This window comes from Grampus griseus, assembly GCF_964374135.1.
Source record: "Grampus griseus genome assembly, chromosome: 19".
NCBI classification, from domain to species: Eukaryota; Metazoa; Chordata; class Mammalia; order Artiodactyla; family Delphinidae; genus Grampus; species Grampus griseus.
In genome coordinates this window covers 32,285,152-32,304,404 of record NC_139013.1, presented here as the reverse complement: position 1 = coordinate 32,304,404, position 19,253 = coordinate 32,285,152, and the positions used below count along the sequence as shown (strand labels likewise).

Below are 19,253 nucleotides of genomic sequence, written 5' to 3'. Positions count from 1 at the left end.
AATACAACTTGTGAAATAATAAAAAATAAATATATTGGTCTCTGCCCCATTTCTGGCATAGAGCTCCTAAAACTTCTGTAATTTCCTAAATGATAAGGGTACTTGGAGCATTTTCTGTTCTAATATTTGGTCTTGGACACTGTTTCCTGACACAGAGCTCCTAAATCCCTTGGAATTTCCTGGGCAATAGGAGTGTCTTTTGTTCTAATGAGGCAATGATTGGGGGGCTCCTGGATAACTTCAGGATTGGTGCAGGTCACCAGAAAGACCACACGCCACGATCAGAAGCTCGGAACTTTCAGCCCCAGCCCCCCAACCTCTGGGAAGGGGAGAGGAGCTGGAGATTGAGTTAATAATCAATCATGCCTATGTGATGAAGCCCCCATAGAAATCCTAGCACTACATGGTTGGAAGGGGTTCCGAGTTGGTGGACACACCCACATGCCAGTAGGGTGGTACATCCTGACTCCACAGGGACAGACGCTCCTGCATGTGGGACCCTTCTGGACCTCATCCTATGTACCTCTTCATCCTGGCCATTCACCTGTACCTTTTATAATATCTTTTACGATAAACCAGTAAACGTAAGTAAATGTTTCCCTGAGTTCTGTAAGTCATTCTAGCAAACACCTCTGAGGTGGGAGTCGTGGGAACCCCAATTTATAGCTGGTCACCAGATTCAAGTGGGGGGAGCTAGACCCACCCCTCCACGAGAGAAGTGACAAAGAATTTGTGGCCACCTTTATCTACCACATAATCTGGAAAATATACATAAATACTTAGCTCAAAGGGTTGTTACAAAAATTGTATTGGATTTATAAAAAATGCCTTGTCTGTACTGAGGAATAAAGAAATAAATGTTTTATTATCGTAATTCTTTTAAAAAGGTCATATTTAGCATTAGAGGGTGCCTTTTTTTTCCTTTTTGGCTCCATAGCTTACAGGATCTCAGTTCCCTGACCAGGGATTGAACCCAGGCAATGGCAGTGAAAGCCTGGAATCCTAACCACTAGGCCACCAGGGAACTCCCAGAGGCTACTTTAAATTAATAAAGATAGAATTCTTCACTTAGAAGAGTTCACCTCAAGTCTCTCTAAATAGCAAACTTTTCCTGGAAAAGAGGACTTGGGTCATGTGTCATTTCACTGACATCCTACTAGCTAGAATTGCACCATTCATACTCACTGAGGTGTCTTTTGAAGGCCCAACGTGGAGAAAAGAGGCTCTTGCTGGGAACGTTACCAGCTCCATCTCCTGGAGCGGCAGTGGTTGGAGCAGGGGCCAACTAAGACGAGATGACCTCCCCTGGGCTTGGCTCTGAATGTCCAAAAATGAGATTGGGGGAATGAGAAGGTGTGTCCATGGGCCACTTGTTAGTTTATTCTCAGTGAGATAGATTCTGTGGTCCCTCCCAGCCCTGGCAGATTATATTGTCCTCAGCCTTTTTCTCCTCAATTCCTTATCCAGGGGTTGTAAATAGAACTCATTGTGTGCTTATCTTTTAAAAAGAAGGAGGAGGAGAAGGAGAAGAAAGAAGAGGAAGAAAGGAAAGAAAGGAAGGAGAGAGAGAGAGAGAGAGAGAGAGAGAGGAGAAAAAAGGAAAGAAAAAAAGGAAGAAGAATTTTTAAATTACTTTGGAGCTCCTAAAACCCTTGGAATTTCCTAAGTGATTTAAAGTCTTTTGTTATGTTAATGAGATGATGTTGGCACTGACCTAAGGTTGAGGGCTGGTTGCCAGGAAACCAACTGTGTTATTAGAGGGTTGGAACTTTCAGTCCCACCCCCTGACCTCCAGGAAGGGGAGAGGGACTGGAGGTTATTAAATCTGCAGCCTAATGGCCAATGCCTTACTCAACCATGCCAATGAAAAAAAGCCTCTATAAAAACCCAGAGGATGCAGTTCAGAGATTCCAGGTCGGTGAAAAGGTGGAGGTGCTGGGAGAGTGCTGTGGTTGGAGAGCATGGACACTCCATGCCCCTTCCCCATACCCTGCCCTGTGCATCTCTTCCATCTGGCTGTTCTTGTGTTACATCCTTTTACAATAAACTAGTCATCTAGTTAAAAAAAAAAAAAAAAAAAAAAGAAGAGGGACTTCCCTGGTGGCGCAGTGGTTAAGACTCTGCCTGCCAATGCAGGGGACACGGGTTCGAGCCCTGGTCCAGGAAGATCCCACATGCCGCGGAGCAACTAAGCCCGTGCACCACAACCACTGAGCCTGCGCTCTAGAGCCTGCAAGCCACAACTACTGAAGCCCGTGCGCCTAGAGCCAGTGCTCTGCAACGAGAGAAGCCACTGCAATGAAAAGCCCACGCACCGCAACGAAGAGTAGCCCTGCTCGCCACAACTAGAGAAAGTGCGCTTGCAGCAACGAAGACCAACACAGGCAAAAAAGAAAAAAAAAAAGAATTTTTAAATTAAGAACAATGACAGAAATCCGGATGTCCCGCTTCTCTGAGAAACTGGCATGTCTAGCAACACTGTCCTCAATCCTGTTTGGAAACCACCAGCTAGAGCTGGATTTCAGTATAGTTCCAACCTGGCAGCTTCTTTCATATATGTTCCCTGCCTGGCACCTGGGGATATCTGGGTTTTGGATCCCTGCAATTAACCTTGAACCAAATCAGCCAATCCCAGCCCACCCAGGTGCTACCCTGCAAGCCAGCATCTGCCCTGAGCTTCTGAAATGCCAGCGACTGAGCAGGTGCCAGCCTCAGAGCCAGCTGTCCTGTCAGCACCAGAACCAGCTGTCCTACCAGCCTCTGCCCAGAAGCTCAGGCTGACAAAGGGAATGGGACTGGCCAGGAACACTAGCCAGGGCTGTGTAGGGAATGAAGTGAGAAAGATGTAGCCTCTCAGCTATACCATAAACGTTGGCTGTTCTCGGACCCCAACATCCTCCCTGCTTGTCTGGCTGCTTATGGTTAACAGAAGGCCAGGGAGACGCTGACTCTGCCTTCTTCTGAGCCAAGCCCCTGGGGCACCATGCACTTCTGGGTGCTATGCTATTATGCTGGACCTCAAGTAACCAGAACCAGCAACCAACCATCCTGCTTAACTGAATTCCTGATTAACATGTATATCCCTAACCTGTATATCCTTGATGTTTAAAATTAAAAATTCCAAAATGTGTTAGGAATCCTTTCTTCTTTAGCAAAGAACATCTCATAAATACAATGTATCTGAATCTTTCTTTGGGGACTTAAGGTCCTGCCAGAGAGCTTCCTTACTTCCTTCTCTTCTTCCTTTCTTTCCTCCACAAGATGTTTTTAAGCATCTATGATGTGTCACTCCCTGTTTAGGCTTGAGGACAGAGAGGTGCAGATAGCCGGCTGGAGTGGGTATTAACTAAAGAATATTCCTGAAAGGCCACCACTGGTGGCCCAGTGGTTAAGACTCCATGCTCCCAATAAACGGGGCTCGGGTTCAATCCCTGGTCAGGGAACTAGATCCCGCATGCGGCAACTAAAGATCCTGCACGCTGCAAAGAAGGTCCCGCGTGCCACAACTAAGACCTGGTGCAACCAAATAAATAAATATTAAAAAAAAAGAATATTCCTGAGAAATTGTCTTCATAGACTAAATTCTGAATCCTAGTCTGTTTCCTGTGGATTTTTTTTTTTTTTTTTTTTTTTTTTTTACTATTCTGAGTAGAAAGCTCAGGAAAAAAAAAAATCAACCTAATTGTGAGCTCTGGGTAGCCAAGTTCAAATCAATCAAGGTTTAACTGAGCAGGGCTGGGGCACGGGGAGACCCCAGATAATCAAAATAGAGCACAGGGCTGGAATTGGAGAGGTCTGAATTTGAGTCCTGGTTTTACCATATTCAGTTGGTAGGATCTTATAGTCCCAAACTTTATTGAGCATTTACTATGCACTTGGCACTGTGTTCAACACATCCCATGCATTATCTTACTTGATAAGTGAACTCTAAAGTCACTGCCTAAGAAATCACAGGAGAGGCACTTTACCTCCCTGAGCCTGAATTTCTACATCTGCAAAATGGAAACAAAAATAGCATCTGACAGGTTTGTTGGGTGGATTAAGTGAGCTCAGTGTTGGAAAGTCCTCAGCACTGGGCCTGGGCCAGGGTGTGTGCACAGCAGGTGTGGCAGCCAGGACAGGCCACTCCGAATGCATCCTGCCAAGGTGCTCTGCTGGGTAGTCAGGTTTGGGTTTTGAATCTTTCTTTCTTTATTAAAATCTTGTCCCCCTTCTTCTTCTTCTTTTTTTTTTTTTTTTTTTGTCATTTTAAAGGGACTTTACGCTCCGGTTTGGCTGGGCTTCACTGCTTTTATTGAATCCCAGACACAGCTGCTCCCAGCCTACGAGGATCTTGCCTGCCAGGAGCTAAAACCTAACTTCACACAGTTTAATTAAGATGAGAGAAGACTGGAAATTCCCTGGTGGTCCAGGGGTTAGGGCTCCACGTTTCCACTGCAGAGGGCACAGGTTCCATCCCTGGTCTGGTAAATAAGATCCCACAGACCACTCGGCGTGGCCAAAAAATAATAATAATAAAATTAAATTAAATCAAAAAGAAAAAAAAGAAATCTTCCAAGGCCGAACCCAGTGCTAAATGACTGCTCCATCTCTTCACTGCTTGCCTGCCCTCAACAGGGCACAGGCTGTAAGGAAAGTCACTGTTGGTCCAAACAACGACTTGCTGTGCATCCCCACGCAGGTTTCTTTCCCTCTCAGGGCCTCAGGTTTCCTTCCTTTATAGTGGGAGGGTTGCAGCACATGACTGCTGAGGTCCTTCTGACTCGGGAACCCTGTGGTTCCAGCTGGAGTTTGCCACTAACTGTCCTGCAAACCCCTCCCAAACCCCAAGCCATCACATATGGAGCTATCGTGAAGTTCCCTAAGGAGCCCTGCTCGATCTAGTGCCAGGTGGTGAGGGTTGGAGAATTAGACTCAGGCCTTCAGAGCCAGAAACTCTGGGAGAGCAACGGAACAGCCAGCAGCTCAATGTGGTGGAAAGAACGCTGGACTTAGATTCAGGAGGCATGAACTGTAGTTGGTGTCACCTTGGGCCGGTCACTCCCCCTCTCTGAGTCCCAGTATTTTCACCGATCAATTGCCTTACGGACTTTTTAGCATCAGGTGAGTAAAATTCCACGGAAAGCAAACCGTCCTGAGCATGACTCAGGTGCAGGGTCAGTTCACATGCTGCGATAAGACAGAGGTGGTTCAAGCCCCATCTCCAACACCTCCCAGCTGTGTGAACTTGGACGAGTTACTTAACCTCTCTCTGCAGGCCTCAGTGAAGGGGATGACAACAGTATTAGTATTGTGAAGATTTAGGAGAAGTTTAGCATAATATGTGCCTTGGAAACTGACTGACTCGTTCAAATGTGGGCTCTGCCATATACTAGCTATATGGCTTAAGGTAAATAAACCTGGTTGGGCCTCAGTTTTCTCATCTGAGAAATGGGAATAATAATAGAACCTACTTCATGGGAATTCCCTGGCGGTCCTGTGGTTAGGACTCCATGCTTTCACTGCCGAAGGCCTGGGATCAGTCCCTGGTCAGGGAACTAGAATCCTGCAAGCTGCGCAGTGTGGCCTAAAAAAAAAAAAAAAAAGAACCTACTTCAAAGGTTGCTGTGAGGAATAGGAGCAATTCCCATAGAGTACTTAGCACAGTAGCTGGCAGACAAGTTGTTTCTCGACAAAAGGAAACAGAGAACAGGGCCAGCAAGGAGCAGATTTGGGGCTCAGGAAGAAGCTCCATGGCAAAGTTTGGCCTTAAGTGGGAACACCCTCTGTTACTCAGGTGGTGAAAGGATTCTCTCTAGGGAGGGTTTGGAGAGGCTAGAAGAAAGAGGGCTTCCCTAGCCTCCCCTGTGGAATGCCAACCTAGGGGATGCCCTGGAGCCACCTACTCCTGGACTGGAGCATCCACCTATGCCCCTCTCTGGCTGCCATCTTGTTAGGAGGCATGGGCAAGAGCCCCACGACCACTGCGTTCAGCCCTACGGGTGCCCTTGGCCCCTGCAGCCCAAAGGACACCCACACATCTCCCTCCTCCCTACAGAGGGAACGCCGACACGAACCCACACAGCTGGAACCTGGTGGCCAGTGTTCTGGACCTGGAGTCCCCGCTGGTGTGGGTTCCTCCTACTCTCTCAGCCAGAACTACCAGACCAATGACCAACAGGTGGGTGGCTGCACCACTCAAGGTGGGGACAGGGAAGACGGAAGGAAGGGGAAGGAAAGGAAGAAGGGCAAGAAGGCTAGATGGAGGTAGAGGGAGGACGAGAGGACGGGAGCTGGAGGAAGAAAGGAAATGCCTTCTGTCTCAGACAAGAGGCTGCAAACTGTGGCCTGTGAGCTGCAGCCATTCAGCCCGTGGATATGTTTTCCTTGCCCTGCCTATTAGAGCGAAGAAAACTTGAATTTTGGTTGCCACCGTTTACACAATTGAGAGATTTCACTTAAAAATTCAGACTTGTGACTTCTGTTAAAAAGTCAACTCTGAGCCTGCATTTGCTCTTAGTAACACCCTTCTGGAGCGGAGGTGCAGCAAGGGTGAGTGGCTGTAGAAGACCCTGTGCTCTCCAGTTTACCACTGTCCCCACCAGGCCCTGTTGCCTGACACCTGTCTGCTTCACCCATTCATGTTTTCTGCCTAGTTCCTGCAGGCAGTAGGTTTGTGGCCCCTGCTTTTGAATCAAAGAAAGCCAAACCTCACCCTGGGGGCTGATAGAGAAAGGATAATAATGCCTCCCTCCTATATACAAGGCCAGCTGGACAGTGTCATGGTTAAGAGTCAGACTGCCAGGTTCAAATCCCAGTTCTGCCATTTCCCAGCTATCTGACCTTGGGCAAGTTCCTTTAAATATCCTGTGCCTCAGTTTCCTCATCTGTGACATGGGATGCTAATAACAGTACCTATCCCACAGGGTCATGCAAAAGATTAAGGAAGTGAATACACACAAATGACTAGAATATTGAAAACACTCAGTGTCAGCTATCATTATCATCATCCCCAAGGCTGTCGCAGAGATCAGACTGTATACGAAGAGATACTTTGTGAGAAGATGAGGGATTTATCAGCTGGGCCAGAGGAAGCCTGAGCCAGCTTTGAAGCAGGTGGTGACCAGGCAGCTGACTCTGCAAGCTACTCTTTGTGTGACCGTGGGCAAGTCACTCACCTTTCCTGAACCTGAGTTTCCCCACCTATGAGTTTAAGGAGCCAGACAAAATGATCTCTGGACCCTCATTTTCTATTTTTTTTAATTAATTAATTTATTTTTGGCTGTGTTGGGTCTTTGTCGCTGCGCACGGGCTTTCTCTGGTTGCGGCGAGCGGGGGCTACTCTTCATTGTGGTGCGCAGGCTTCTCATTTTGGTGGCTTCTCTTGTTGCAGAGCACAGGCTCTAAGCGTACAGGCTTCAGTAGTTGTGGCACGTTGGCTCAGTAGTTGTGGCTTGCGGGCTCTAGAGTGCAGGCTCAGTAGTTGTGGCGCATGGGCTTAGTTGCTCCGCGGCATGTGGGATCTTCCCGTACCAGGGCTTGAACCTGTGTCCCCTGCATTGACAGGTGGATTCTTAAGCAGTGAGCCAACAGGGAAGTCCCTGGACGCTCATTTTCTTTTTTTTTCTTTCTTTCTTTCTTTTTTTTTTTTTTCGGCCGTACACACAGCTTGTGGGATCTTAGTTTCCCGACCGGGGATTGAACCTGGGCTCTGGCAGTGAAAGTGCGGAGTCCTAACCACTGGATCTCCAGGGAATTCCCTGGACCTTCATTTTCTAATCTGAAATTGAATGCAACAATCTTCTTCTTAGTAATTTACTGTGTGCCAGGTACAGTGCTACACATGGGGGAAACAGCAGTGAAGGAAGTGGTCCAGTCCCTCCTCATGGAGCTTACAGTCTAGGGCAGAAGCAGACATCAAACTAGTCATTACAAGTGTGAGGAATATGGCAAAAGAGGAGCTAGAGGGGATTGGGAAGCACAGAGCAGGGAGATGTACATCACCCTTGGCCTCAGGGAACAAAGCCCAGTGATTGTGGAGGAAAAGAGTCTACTCACAGAGTGTAAGCAGGGACCAAAGGCTTGGAGATAGGGAAAGCTGATGCCTGAGAGGCTGGAGCATTACGTTTAAGAGGGAGGGTGACAGGAACTTCCCTGGTGGTCCAGTGGGTAAGACTCCATGCTTCCAATGGAGGGGGCGCAGGTTCGATCCCTGGTCAGGGAACTAAGCATGTTGCATGGTGTGGCCAAAATATAAAAAAAAAAAAAAAAAAAAAAAAGCGGGAGAATCGGGCTGGTGAGCTGTACAGGGCCTGACTACCAAAAGTCTCATAAGCCCCATTGGGGTTAAGGGTGATAGGAAGCTCTGAAGAGTGTGAAGCCCTGGACTGCCTGGGTCAGACCAGCTCTGCCATGTTAAAGTGAAAGGGAGGATGGACCAGAGCGGGTAAGAGGGGAGCTCAGCAAAATGTGCAAATGAGTATATGATCTCTTCTCACCCTTTGGCTGGGGCAGGGGAGCCTGTCTGTGATTCTTTCCCACTTTGACCCCCACCTTGGGCCCCACTTCCTCTCCGTTCAGGGGGCTTCTGACAACTGCCAAGCACTGCTGAATTTCTTTGAAAAGCTCCCCACTTTTGCCAGCCATGACTTCTGCGTCTTTGGAGAAAGTTATGAGAGTATATATGTGCCCCGCCACCCCGAGTGCACAAATTGTCAAGGGTCCATTTTCTATCAACTTCAAGTAAGTCTCAGGTCCTTGACTGCTGAACAGGTGTAAAAGGCCAGCACTGCCCAGTAATCTTTATCCTGTCCTTCACTCTTCAAATATTCTTTGAGCACCCAGCCTGGCTCAGACTGGAATACGGTAGTGACCAAGGCAGTCTCTGCCTTCTAGGTGGGGGAAAAATAGGCAATAAGTGTACACACACATATAAACAAGGTCGTTTCAGAGAATGCTATGAGCTATGACGGACTGCTTTAGACATCATAGTTGGGAAACCTTCCTGAGTAGGAGACAAGTGGGCTGAATGACAAGAAGAAGGCACGAGAAGAGCCTCAAGAAAAGCGGTCCAGGAAGAGAGAAAAATAAGTGCAAACCTGAGGCAGAATAACCCAGGTGGAAAGAAGGCCTCTGTGGCTGGAGCAGAGTGAGCAGGGGCACGTGGTGGAGTGCCACTGGACAGATGAACGGGATCCTGGGGGCCTTGTAAGCCATGGTAAGGATTCTCCAGGAAGCCATTGGAGGGGTTTTAACAGGAGGATGGATTGCGGGGGTCGGGGAAGAGTAGAAGGAAGGAAACCAGTAGGGCCTGTTCTAGTTGTCCAGGCAGAGATGATGGTGACACATGGACTAGAATGAGAGCACTGGAGGTGGAGATCAATGGAAAGATTCAGGATACATCTGGAACCAGGGATCAACCTCTGACCTTGATCTCTATCCCCTCTGGCCTGTTTCCCCATCTGTACATAAGGCTAATCTGAGACATCAGCTGCTCTGAGATGCTGAGTATGGTTCTCTGTTAATGCTGCACGAGGCAGTATAGCCAAGACACTAAGTGTAGACCTGGAAATGGCACTAACCTGGGTTTGAAACCTGGCTCTGCCACTGATTGGCTGTGTGGCCTTGAGCAAGCTCTTTAGCCTCTCTGTGTCTCAGTTTGCTCATCTGGAAAATGGGAATGCACAAAGAACAAGAAAGAAAGAAAAGGAAATGAATTCCCTGGTGGTCCAGTGGTTAGGACTCTGCACTTTCACTGCCAAGGGCGTGGCTTCAATCCCTGGTCAGGGAACTAAAATCCTCGCAAGCCACTCGGTGTGACCTCCCCCTCCCCCCAAAAAAGGGGATGCACACAATAGTACCTGCTTCACAGGATTAGGGCGAATAAAGGAGACAATGAATATGCAGGGCTCAGAGCAGGGCCTAGCACTCAAGCTTAGCCATTATCACTGTTACCAAAAGGAGGGGCTTCTCATCACTTATTTGTATCTTCTGGTATCAGGGCTTTGGAATGGGAAGGAAATGAGCAACTACCAGGTGGGTGATGATCCTCTGATAGACTATGGTTACTACCATGGCCTCATTGGCAATGAGTAAGTCCTGTATCCTTCTAGTCTTTGGCATGTCAACTTTTTTTTTTTTTTTGCGGTACACAGGCCTCTCACTGTTGTGGCCTCTCCCGCTGCGGAGCACAGGCTCCGGACACGCAGGCTCAGTGGCCATGGCTCATGGGCCCAGCCGCTCCACGGCATGTGGGATCTTCCCGGACCAGGGCACAAACCCACGTCCCCTGCATCGGCAGGCAGACTCTCAACCACTGCGCCACCAGGGAAGCCCGGCATGTCTACTTTTGAGGCAGCTGGCTTTCTGTCATCCTTAGGCCAGAGGCAGATGATGCCACCAGGCAGGCCAGTTTAGATTGATCAGAGGTAATCAATATGGCAGGAAATGGAGTAACTGCCCTGGGAGTGGAGGTGAGCCCAGGTGGCCACACCCTCACTGCCTGATTCCAGGTCTCAGTCCACAGCCTCTGGACTTCCCTCAACACCTACTACTGCTCTGCTTTTATACCACAGAGGACAACTGCTTCAATGGGGTGAGTCACCCCTCTCCTCGGTGAGGGTTGGAAAGAGGGCACCTCTCTCCTCCTCAGCTGGTGGGAGAGCAAAGGAAAAGAGCTCAGAACCCCAGTGCACAGAGCTGTTCTTACACACACATACACACACAGAGCACACCCCCCAATCAGTTTACAGCAACCCTGTGAGGAAGGCAGATTGGTGGGACTCACATGGGGATTTAAAAATTCTTATTTCTAGAGGCTGGGGAAATTTCTGAAGATGGTCAAAAGGTACAAACTTCCAGTTATAAGATAAATAAGGGCATGTCCCTGGTGGCGCAGTGGTTAAGAATCCGCATGCCAATGCAAGGGACATGGGTTTGAGCCCTGGTCCGGGAAGATCCCACATGCCATGGAGCAACTAAGCTCGTACAACACAACTACTGAGCCTGCACTCTAGAGCCCGCGAGCCACAACTACTGAGCCCTCGTGCCACAACTACTGAAGCCTGCACGCCTAGAGCCTGTGCTCCGCAACAAGAGAAGCTAATGCAATGAGGAGCACATGCACCACAAGGAAGAGTAGCCCCCGCTCACAGCAACTAGAGAAAGCCTGTGCGCAGCAACGAAGATCCAAGGCAGCCAAGAATAAAATAAATAAATTTATATATATTAAAAAAAAAGATAAATAAGTCCTGGGGATGTAATGTACAGCATGGTGACTATAATTAATAATAGTGTTCTGTATATTTGAAAGTTGCTAGGAGAGTAATCTTAAAAGTTCTCATCACGGGCTTCCCTGGTGGCGCAGTAGTTGAGAGTCCGCCTGCCAATGCAGGGGATACAGGTTCGTGCCCCGGTCCGGGAAGATCCCACATGCCACGGAGCGGCTGGGCCCGTGAGCCATGGCCGCTGAGCCTGCGCATCTGGAGCCTGTGCTCCGCAACAAGAGGCCACAGCAGTGAGAGGCCCGCGTACCGCAAAAAAAAAAAAAGTTCTCATCACAGGCTTCCCTGGTGGCGCAGTGGTTAAGAATCTGCCTGCCAATGCAGGGGACAAGGGTTCGAGCCCTGGTCCGGGAAGATCCGACATGCCGTGGAGCAACTAAGCCCGTGGGCCACAACTACTAGAGCCCACGCAACTAGAGGTCACGCTCCGCAACAAGAGAAGCCACTGCAATGAGAAGCCTGCGTACCACAACGAAGAGTAGCCCCTGCTCTCTGCAACTACAGAAAGACCGCAAGCAGCAGCGAAGACCCAATGCAGCCAAAAATAAATAAATAAATAATTAAAAAAAAAAGTTCTCATCACAAGAAGAAAAACTGTAACTATGTGAGGCGATGGATATTAACTAAACTTATTGTGGTAATCATTTTGTAACATATACATATGTCAAATCATTATGGTGTATACCTTAAACTAATACAATGTTATGTGTCGATTATATCTCAATAAAACTAGAAAAAAATGTAAATACATAAAAAATAAAATTTAAAACATTTTTTTCTTGTTTCTCATTGCTTTTAAATTGCAAATACAATATACTGTCCTCATTTAAAAATTCAGGTAATATTTCCTCCCTATTTTACAGGAAAACAAACTATCCCAAAGCCTTCCAGGCAGTAAGGGGCAGACTGTGGACTAGAATTCAGGTTTTTTTGTGTCCAAGGACAGGGTTTCTCCCCTGGGCTGTGTGGTCTCCCCACAGGGCCTCCAACTCTGCCCCCTACCCTGCCCTAATCCAGAAGAAACCTACAAAGGCCTTGGCAAAACACTTAGCAGATAGGCCCTGATCCACATCAGAGATAACATTTTCTCTGACACAGGAGATAGGACTGTCCCCAATTCCTCCCACAGTATTTGCTGTCACACCACTCCTGTCTCTTCCTCCCAAGAGGGTGTGCATATCTGAATGCAAGTGATGCAAATCTGAACGCAAACTTCAGCACTCTATGATTTTTTTAAACCAAATAAACAGCAGGAGGTCTCACAGGGAATGATGACAACTCTGAGGGGATGACCTTCCCAGAGCAGTGTTTTCTGCCTCTGCTCCCAGGGCTGGTGCTGGGCCCTCAAGGCTCTGATTAGCCATTGCCAGAGCCCAAAATGACAAATGCCTCGCATTTTCCTTTGACCCTTGGGTTATTGTGCACAGGGAGCAATCACGGCTCACCAAATTCTGATTTTCACATTAGATTAATGTGCAATCTCACTCCAGATTTCTGCCAGGGGTTTGCCTGCCATGCAGCCTTGCAAAGTTCCTGCTGTGCATGGCCACGTGGAGATAGTAGAATACCACTAGGAGTAGGAAGGGGTGAGATAAGAGGACCACAGAGCCTTTGGGCCTATCTAAATGGGGTCAAAACTTTAAAAAAAAAAAAAATTGTGAATCCTGGCCTCTAGAGCATAATCCAGCCCCCTGACTTTGTGGAGCTGGCTTATAATTGGTAGCTCTCTCCCACGAGGAGGGGAGCAGCAGTGCCCTCAGCTCCCTGTGGTATGGCATGGATGTGTCCCTGGGGGTCAGCTCCAAGACTGCCTCCTGACCCAAGAGGCCAGAGGGCACAGGCTCAGTCCCTCATGCTTTGCTGGCCGTTTTCACCATGTTAGGTGTCCCAGTCAACAGACCCTGTGCCTGAAAGAGTAGCAAATTGTGTTTTTACCCTCAACCCTGGAAAGTCCTTGGACTGATTCCTCTCTGCAGGTCCTGGAAGCTTATGGTATGATTCAGGGCATTGCCCTCAACATCTGCAACCTCTACTCACTCTGCTGAGGGGCACATGGCTACCAGGGGCCTTAACGCTGCTGGCATGAGCAACCTCTTCTGAAGGTACCAGGCCAACGTGGCCACCCCAGGAACTGGTTGGTGAGGTGGGATGGGAGACAGTGAGTGCTGTGCCCTGTAGTCTGGAGATAATTATTAGAGGTAATGCTTTTCTCCACCTTTGCAACTAGTCCAATACACCATCATCTCTTTTTTTTTTTTCATGTTCTTTCTTATTTTATTCTTTCTGACAGAGTTTTGAAAAGAATCTTGCTCCAGAAGAATGTTTTTCCCCTTTGGATCTTTTTTAACAAAATCCAAGAACAGAATGAAAAACTTGGGCTGATTATTATTATTTTTTAACATCTTTATTGGAGATAGTTGCTTTACAATGGTGTGTTACTTTCTGTTTTATAACAAGGTGAATCAGTTATACACATAAAGTTATGGAACGCTTCACGAATTTGCGTGTCATCCTTGCGCAGGGACCATGCTAATCTTCTCTGTATCGTTCCAATTTTAGTATACGTGCTGCTGAAGCGAGCGCCACCATCATCTCTTGCCTGGACTATTACATCCTTCTACTTTGAAGATTCCTGCTGCCCTCCACCCCTTTGCTCTCCTGTAGTCTTCTTCTTGCAGTAACCTTTTAAAACTAAGGTCAGCTCACATCCTCAGCTCAAAATCTTCTATGGCTTCTCTTCTTACTAGGATGAAAGCCAAAGTCCTCATCTACCATGGCTGACAGGGCCCCACAATTCTGGCTCCTCTCTGACCTCTTTTTCTGTTACTCCTCCTCTCCCACTGCTCAGCCTCAGCTACAGACTCAGGGACTTTGTACTTTCTGGTCTCCTGCCTGGAACCCTCAGCCACCAGATGTCTGTGTGGTTTCCTCCCTCACTTCTTTCAGGTCTCTGCTCAGACCCTTTATCAGAGAGGTCTCCCCAAACAAAAAGAGCTGCTACCACCTCCCCAACCTTCCCACCTCTGTCACTCCAGCACCTTATTCTGCTCCATTTCTTTTCATAGCACTTAGACTGCTCAACATTATTTCCTTAGTAGTATTGTTTATCACAACCCCCTGTTTAAATGCAAAATCAATGACTGCAGGAACTTTGCTTTTTTGCTGCTATATTCCCAACACCTGGCACATAGGAGGCACTTAAAAACTATTTGTTGGGGGGACTTCCCTGGTGGCACAGTGGTTAAGAATCTGCCTGCCAATTCAGGGGACACGAGTTCAATCCCTGCAACTAAGCCCGTGTGCCACAACTACTGAGCCTGCACTCTAGAGCCCATGAGCCACAACTACTGAAGCCTGCGCGCCTAGAGCCCGTGCTCTGCAACAAGAGAAGCCACCACAATAAGCCTGTGCACCGCAACAAAGAGTAGCCCCCGCTCACCACAACTACAGAAAGCCCGTGTGTACAAACAAAGATGAACGCAACCAAAAATAATAAATAAATAAAATTGATTCTTTAAAAAACAAAACAAAACAATTTGTTGGGGACTTCCCTGGTGGCGCAGTGGATAAAACTCCACGCTCTCAATGCAGGGGGCTTGGGTTCGATCCCTGGTCAGGGAACTAGATCCCACATGCATGCTGCAACTAAGAGTTCACATGCCACAACTAAGGAGCCCTGGAGCCACAACTAAGGAGCCTGCCTGCTGCAAGTAAGACCTGGTGCAACCAAATAAATAAATATTTAAAAAAAAAAGCTTACCTAGGGCAGCCTTGGACTGTGGACAGCATGGTCTGAGCCTGAAAGAGATCAGAATGTGAGGTGCTCAGGATGGTGGGAATGGGGGAACAGGCAGCACTTCCCCAGGGTCCCCTGACCAGGACAGGTGTGTCCTTGGGATCCTTACTTCTTGGGACTATCACGTAGTGATGGTAAGAGAGGAAGACGTGCAAAGTGGCCTGGCTGCCCCTCCTCTCTCTGTCCTGCCTTCTCCAGGTAACTCTCCCTGACAACTCCCATTTGGAGTACAGGGTGGACCAGGGGCTGCTGTGGAAGTCAGAACATTTCCAGACAGAAAGGACTTTGAGATCATCTAGGCCAACTCTTCTGTTTTACAGAGAAGGATTCTAGAGAGAGAGAAGGACTTAGTCTGCATGGGAAGGGGATGAGCAGAATTACAGAAGGGGCTCAGGGCTGTAGAGCATGGGACGAGCTTGTGGGATCCCAAAATAGCATCTCTATGAGGTTCACCAAGTACTGGGGGACTGGCATGGAAAATGGGATGGTGGGAGGGAATATCTGAGGCTTTCAACCCCACAACCCCTTCCATACTCTCTGCTTCCAGCCTCCTGACGGCCCCATTTCTGGGGTGCCTGAATGTATCCAGGCCAGGCCGTACCACATACCTGTAGCTGAGCCACACCCTCAACTCCCTCCCTGCCTAGGAACTGTGCAGGTAAGCCCGAGGAGATCTAGCAGCCACTGGCAGAGGCACGAGAGCGTGGATATGACCTCCCAAGATTGGGGGGCCTTCTTGGGGAGAGGTAGGGCAGAGATAGCTGACACTAAGATGTAGGGTAGGGCAGGCTGTTGGTTCACTACTATGATCCCAGCACCTGTAACAGTGCCTGGAACGTGTGGTGCTCCAAGGACAATGGTGTTTCAAGGACAAAGGACAACCCTGCCTGAAAAAGTTTCAGCGTTACACATCCTACTGGACTCTAATCACCATGTTGCGATGGGTACGAAATTCCTGAGCCCACCTGGGCTACGAGACCTGTTCCTCTCTCGTCCCAAATAAGGAAAGGCATCTGCCCCATCCCACTCCCACTCTAAAGAAGGAAGGTATATGTGCCTCGACCAATCAGAAAACAAAAATTTCACCTCGGACCGTTTCCTTGTTCTAGGGCTATAAAAACTGACTAATAGCACATGTTCGGGGTTGGCTCTCCCAGACTACTAGGAAGTCGGCCTGCTGTCCTGGCAGCGACCATTCCCTCTAATAAATTCTAACCTCTTTACATTCTGCTTTGTGTCTGGAAATTCTTTTCCAACCCGCGTTCGGACCACGACAGAATACAGTAAACACTCAAATATTTGTTGAAAGAGGAAATGGATGAGGGAGAGGCACCTGTTGCAATTGGAAGAAGATGGGATGGAGGTGGGGGTCCTAGAGCCTAGGCACTAGGGAAACCATCGTTATCCTGGGAGAGGGGACAGGCCCATATCTACAGGCAACTTTTTGCTGATTAAGAGGCAAGGCTGAAAAGGGGCTCCAGGAATCCCAGTTCCCAGTTTCCTGGAGTAGACGCCGGATGTCTGGACATCCTCAGCTGCTTCTGCCTGCAGCGCCCAGGTTTGCCCTCAGTACCAGATGCAGTATATGGACATGGTCCCTTTCCCCTGGGAGCTGCTGCAGAATGACCTCTGAGCCCTTGTCTATAAAGGGGGCAGTGACCTGGCTTACAACTTCGTGGGTGGGGAGAGGTCTGTGGAGGCCCTGAAGCAGCCAGTGAGGACGTGATGCCCCAGGGGAAGGGTGGACTCCGGGTGGCCAGGGTGGGGGCGGGATGGCTGCAGCCCTTTCTTCTCCCAGAAGTCAACAGTCAGAGGAAGAGTCACTTCCCAGGCAGCTCTAAGTGGGTGCTGTTGCTGGATACCTTCTGCCTGGGAGAAGAACCCTCAGGAGAAGGAGGACGGAAGAAGATCAAAGCCCAAGTGTTTCAAAAACAAAGAAGACCTTGGCCCTCCAGCTGTCTAAACCTGAACTCCTGGGAGGAGACATCACAGGGAGGAGAGATAACTTCTTTCCAAAAGAAATTTATTAGCATTTAAATGTGCCCCAATCCCTCTATCTTAAAAAGTACAAACCCTCCTTTGCCCTCCAGCTACAGCTCTCCTCTGCAGCCTGATCCCATCTGGCTCAAACTCCCTCTCAGCCACAGAAAAGGTCCCACAGCCCAAGGCCTTGTCAACCTCCTCCCTGCTTGACTGCTCAAACACATTGGGTCCCTCAGTCCTCTGGCTTGTGTGACTTCACTCAGCCTCCAGCAGTCCTCAGGCCTCCTGGGTTGGGCTGTTTCCCAGCATGCTGGAGACTCTTCCCTCCTCAACCAGGAGCCTGAGCACAGCTCTTCTCAGGGCCCCGAGGCCTCTGCTCTCTGAAGGCTCCCCCAGGGCAACCGGCTTGTCAGTGCCTCCATCAGCAGTTCTGGCTCTCAGCCGCCCAGAGCTTTAGCCCACGGCCTGAATGTGTGAAACACATTCACCTTCAAATTGAACTCACTGTCTCTGCTTCCACACCTGCTCCTCCAGTCTCCCTGCATCAAGAGGCGGAGTTGAGGTGGGAGGAAGGAGGTGCCCAAGGGCAGACAATCCTTCACTTTTTCTCCCTCACCTTTCACACTCCATCGGTTGCCAAAGCCCACTTTGCTCCATTCCCATGGCCAGCACCTCCCCTGGACTCCTGCGGTAGCCTCCTGGCTAGTCTCCCAGCAACTTCTCTGGCTGGACACCAGTACTTGCTTCACGCAACAGCCAGTGTGACCTTCGAACAGTGCAAATATGAGCACAACAGCTGTTCCATCCAACCCTTCAAAGGCTCCCAGAGCCCTTAGGATAAAGGGCTGAGCACAGAGGCTTAAATGGTCCTCTGGCTGCCTCTCTAGGCTCCAACCTTCCTGGTCTTTTAATTCTTCCAAGATGCCAGTATCATCTCGGTGAGGCTTAGCTCTTTGCTGGAATGTACTCCCTTTCTGCCACTCTGTTTAGAGAACTCCTACTCCCTTTCACATCCTTAGAGAGTCCTTGAATCCCCGGACTGGGTTGCAGGCTCCCCAAAACTCCCTATGTTCCCCCTTTGTTAACATTTATCACATCTGTGATTCTTTGACAGTTGGCTGCTCTGCTAGTCTGAGCAGATGATCATGAGCAACGTCAACCTGCACAGACACCTGAAGTGCCTATTCTGCTCTGAGCTATGTTCCAGGACACAGCTGTTGTTTAATCAATGATTATCTGTTGAAGAAATGAGGGTTCTGCCCTGGTGGTGGAGGGGTGTGTGTGATGTATTGGGAGGTAAGGCCTTTGGGCGGTGATTAGGTCATAAGGGTGGAACCCTCATGAATGAGATTAATGCTTTTATAAAAGGGATGCCAGAGAACCCCCTTGCTTCTTCTACCATGTGAGGTTACAGCAAGATGTACATCTATGAACGAGGAAGCGGGCTCTGGGCTCTCCCCAGACACTGAATCTGCTGGTGCCTTTATCTTGGGCTTCCCAGCCTCCAGAACGGTGAGGAATAAATTTCTGTTTTTATAAGCTACTGGGTCTACAGTATTTTGTTATAGCAGCTTGAATGACATTATTCCAAACGCTTTCTTTTTTACTTGAACCTGGAGTCTGTCCTTTCTTTCACCATCTGTGACTACTCTAAAACCACAGGGCTACAATGACAAATATGGGCCTAGCCTCATCCTCAGGTCAGTGAATGAGGCTAATTAGCCTCAGATTTTGGGGGTTGAAATGGGCCTCCGTAGAGATTCCCCAATATTTTATTCCAAAGATGTTTGCTTATTATTTTCCCTACGGGTTCTGAATTTTGGAAGATTTTTGCCTACCAAATATGATGAGCTAATTAATGATAGCTGCTGTAGCTTCTGGGGGGGGGTAGTGTGGGGAAGGACAAATATTTGATTTTCTTTTTTTTTTCTCGGTACGCGGGCCTCTCACTGTTGTGGCCTCTCCCATTGCGGAGCAAGGCTCCGGACACGCAGGCTCAGCGGCCATGGCTCACGGGCCCAGCCGCTCCGCGGCATGTGGGATCTTCCTGGACCGGGGCACGAACCCGTGCCCCCTGCATCGGCAGGCGGACTCTCAACCACTGTGCCACCAGGGAAGCCCAAGAGGCCCCCAATATATTTGAATTCAGGGATTCCTGGTCATGAAAAGTCCTTTTCAGGCCAGTGTGGGTGGCTAGTAAGCTTACCTTTTGG

At 48.7% G+C, this 19,253-nt stretch overlaps 1 pseudogene across 1 annotated transcript; it reads left to right on the top strand.

The window, feature by feature from the left end:
- The first annotated feature begins 5,732 nt into the window (after window positions 1-5,732).
- Window positions 5,733-16,690, top strand: LOC309837348 (lysosomal protective protein-like; annotated as a pseudogene). The gene is made up of 7 exons: window positions 5,733-5,752; window positions 6,038-6,160; window positions 8,560-8,721; window positions 10,498-10,573; window positions 13,238-13,388; window positions 15,605-15,654; window positions 16,609-16,690. The product of its transcript is annotated as a lysosomal protective protein-like (transcript).
- The last annotated feature ends 2,563 nt before the right edge of the window (window positions 16,691-19,253 follow it).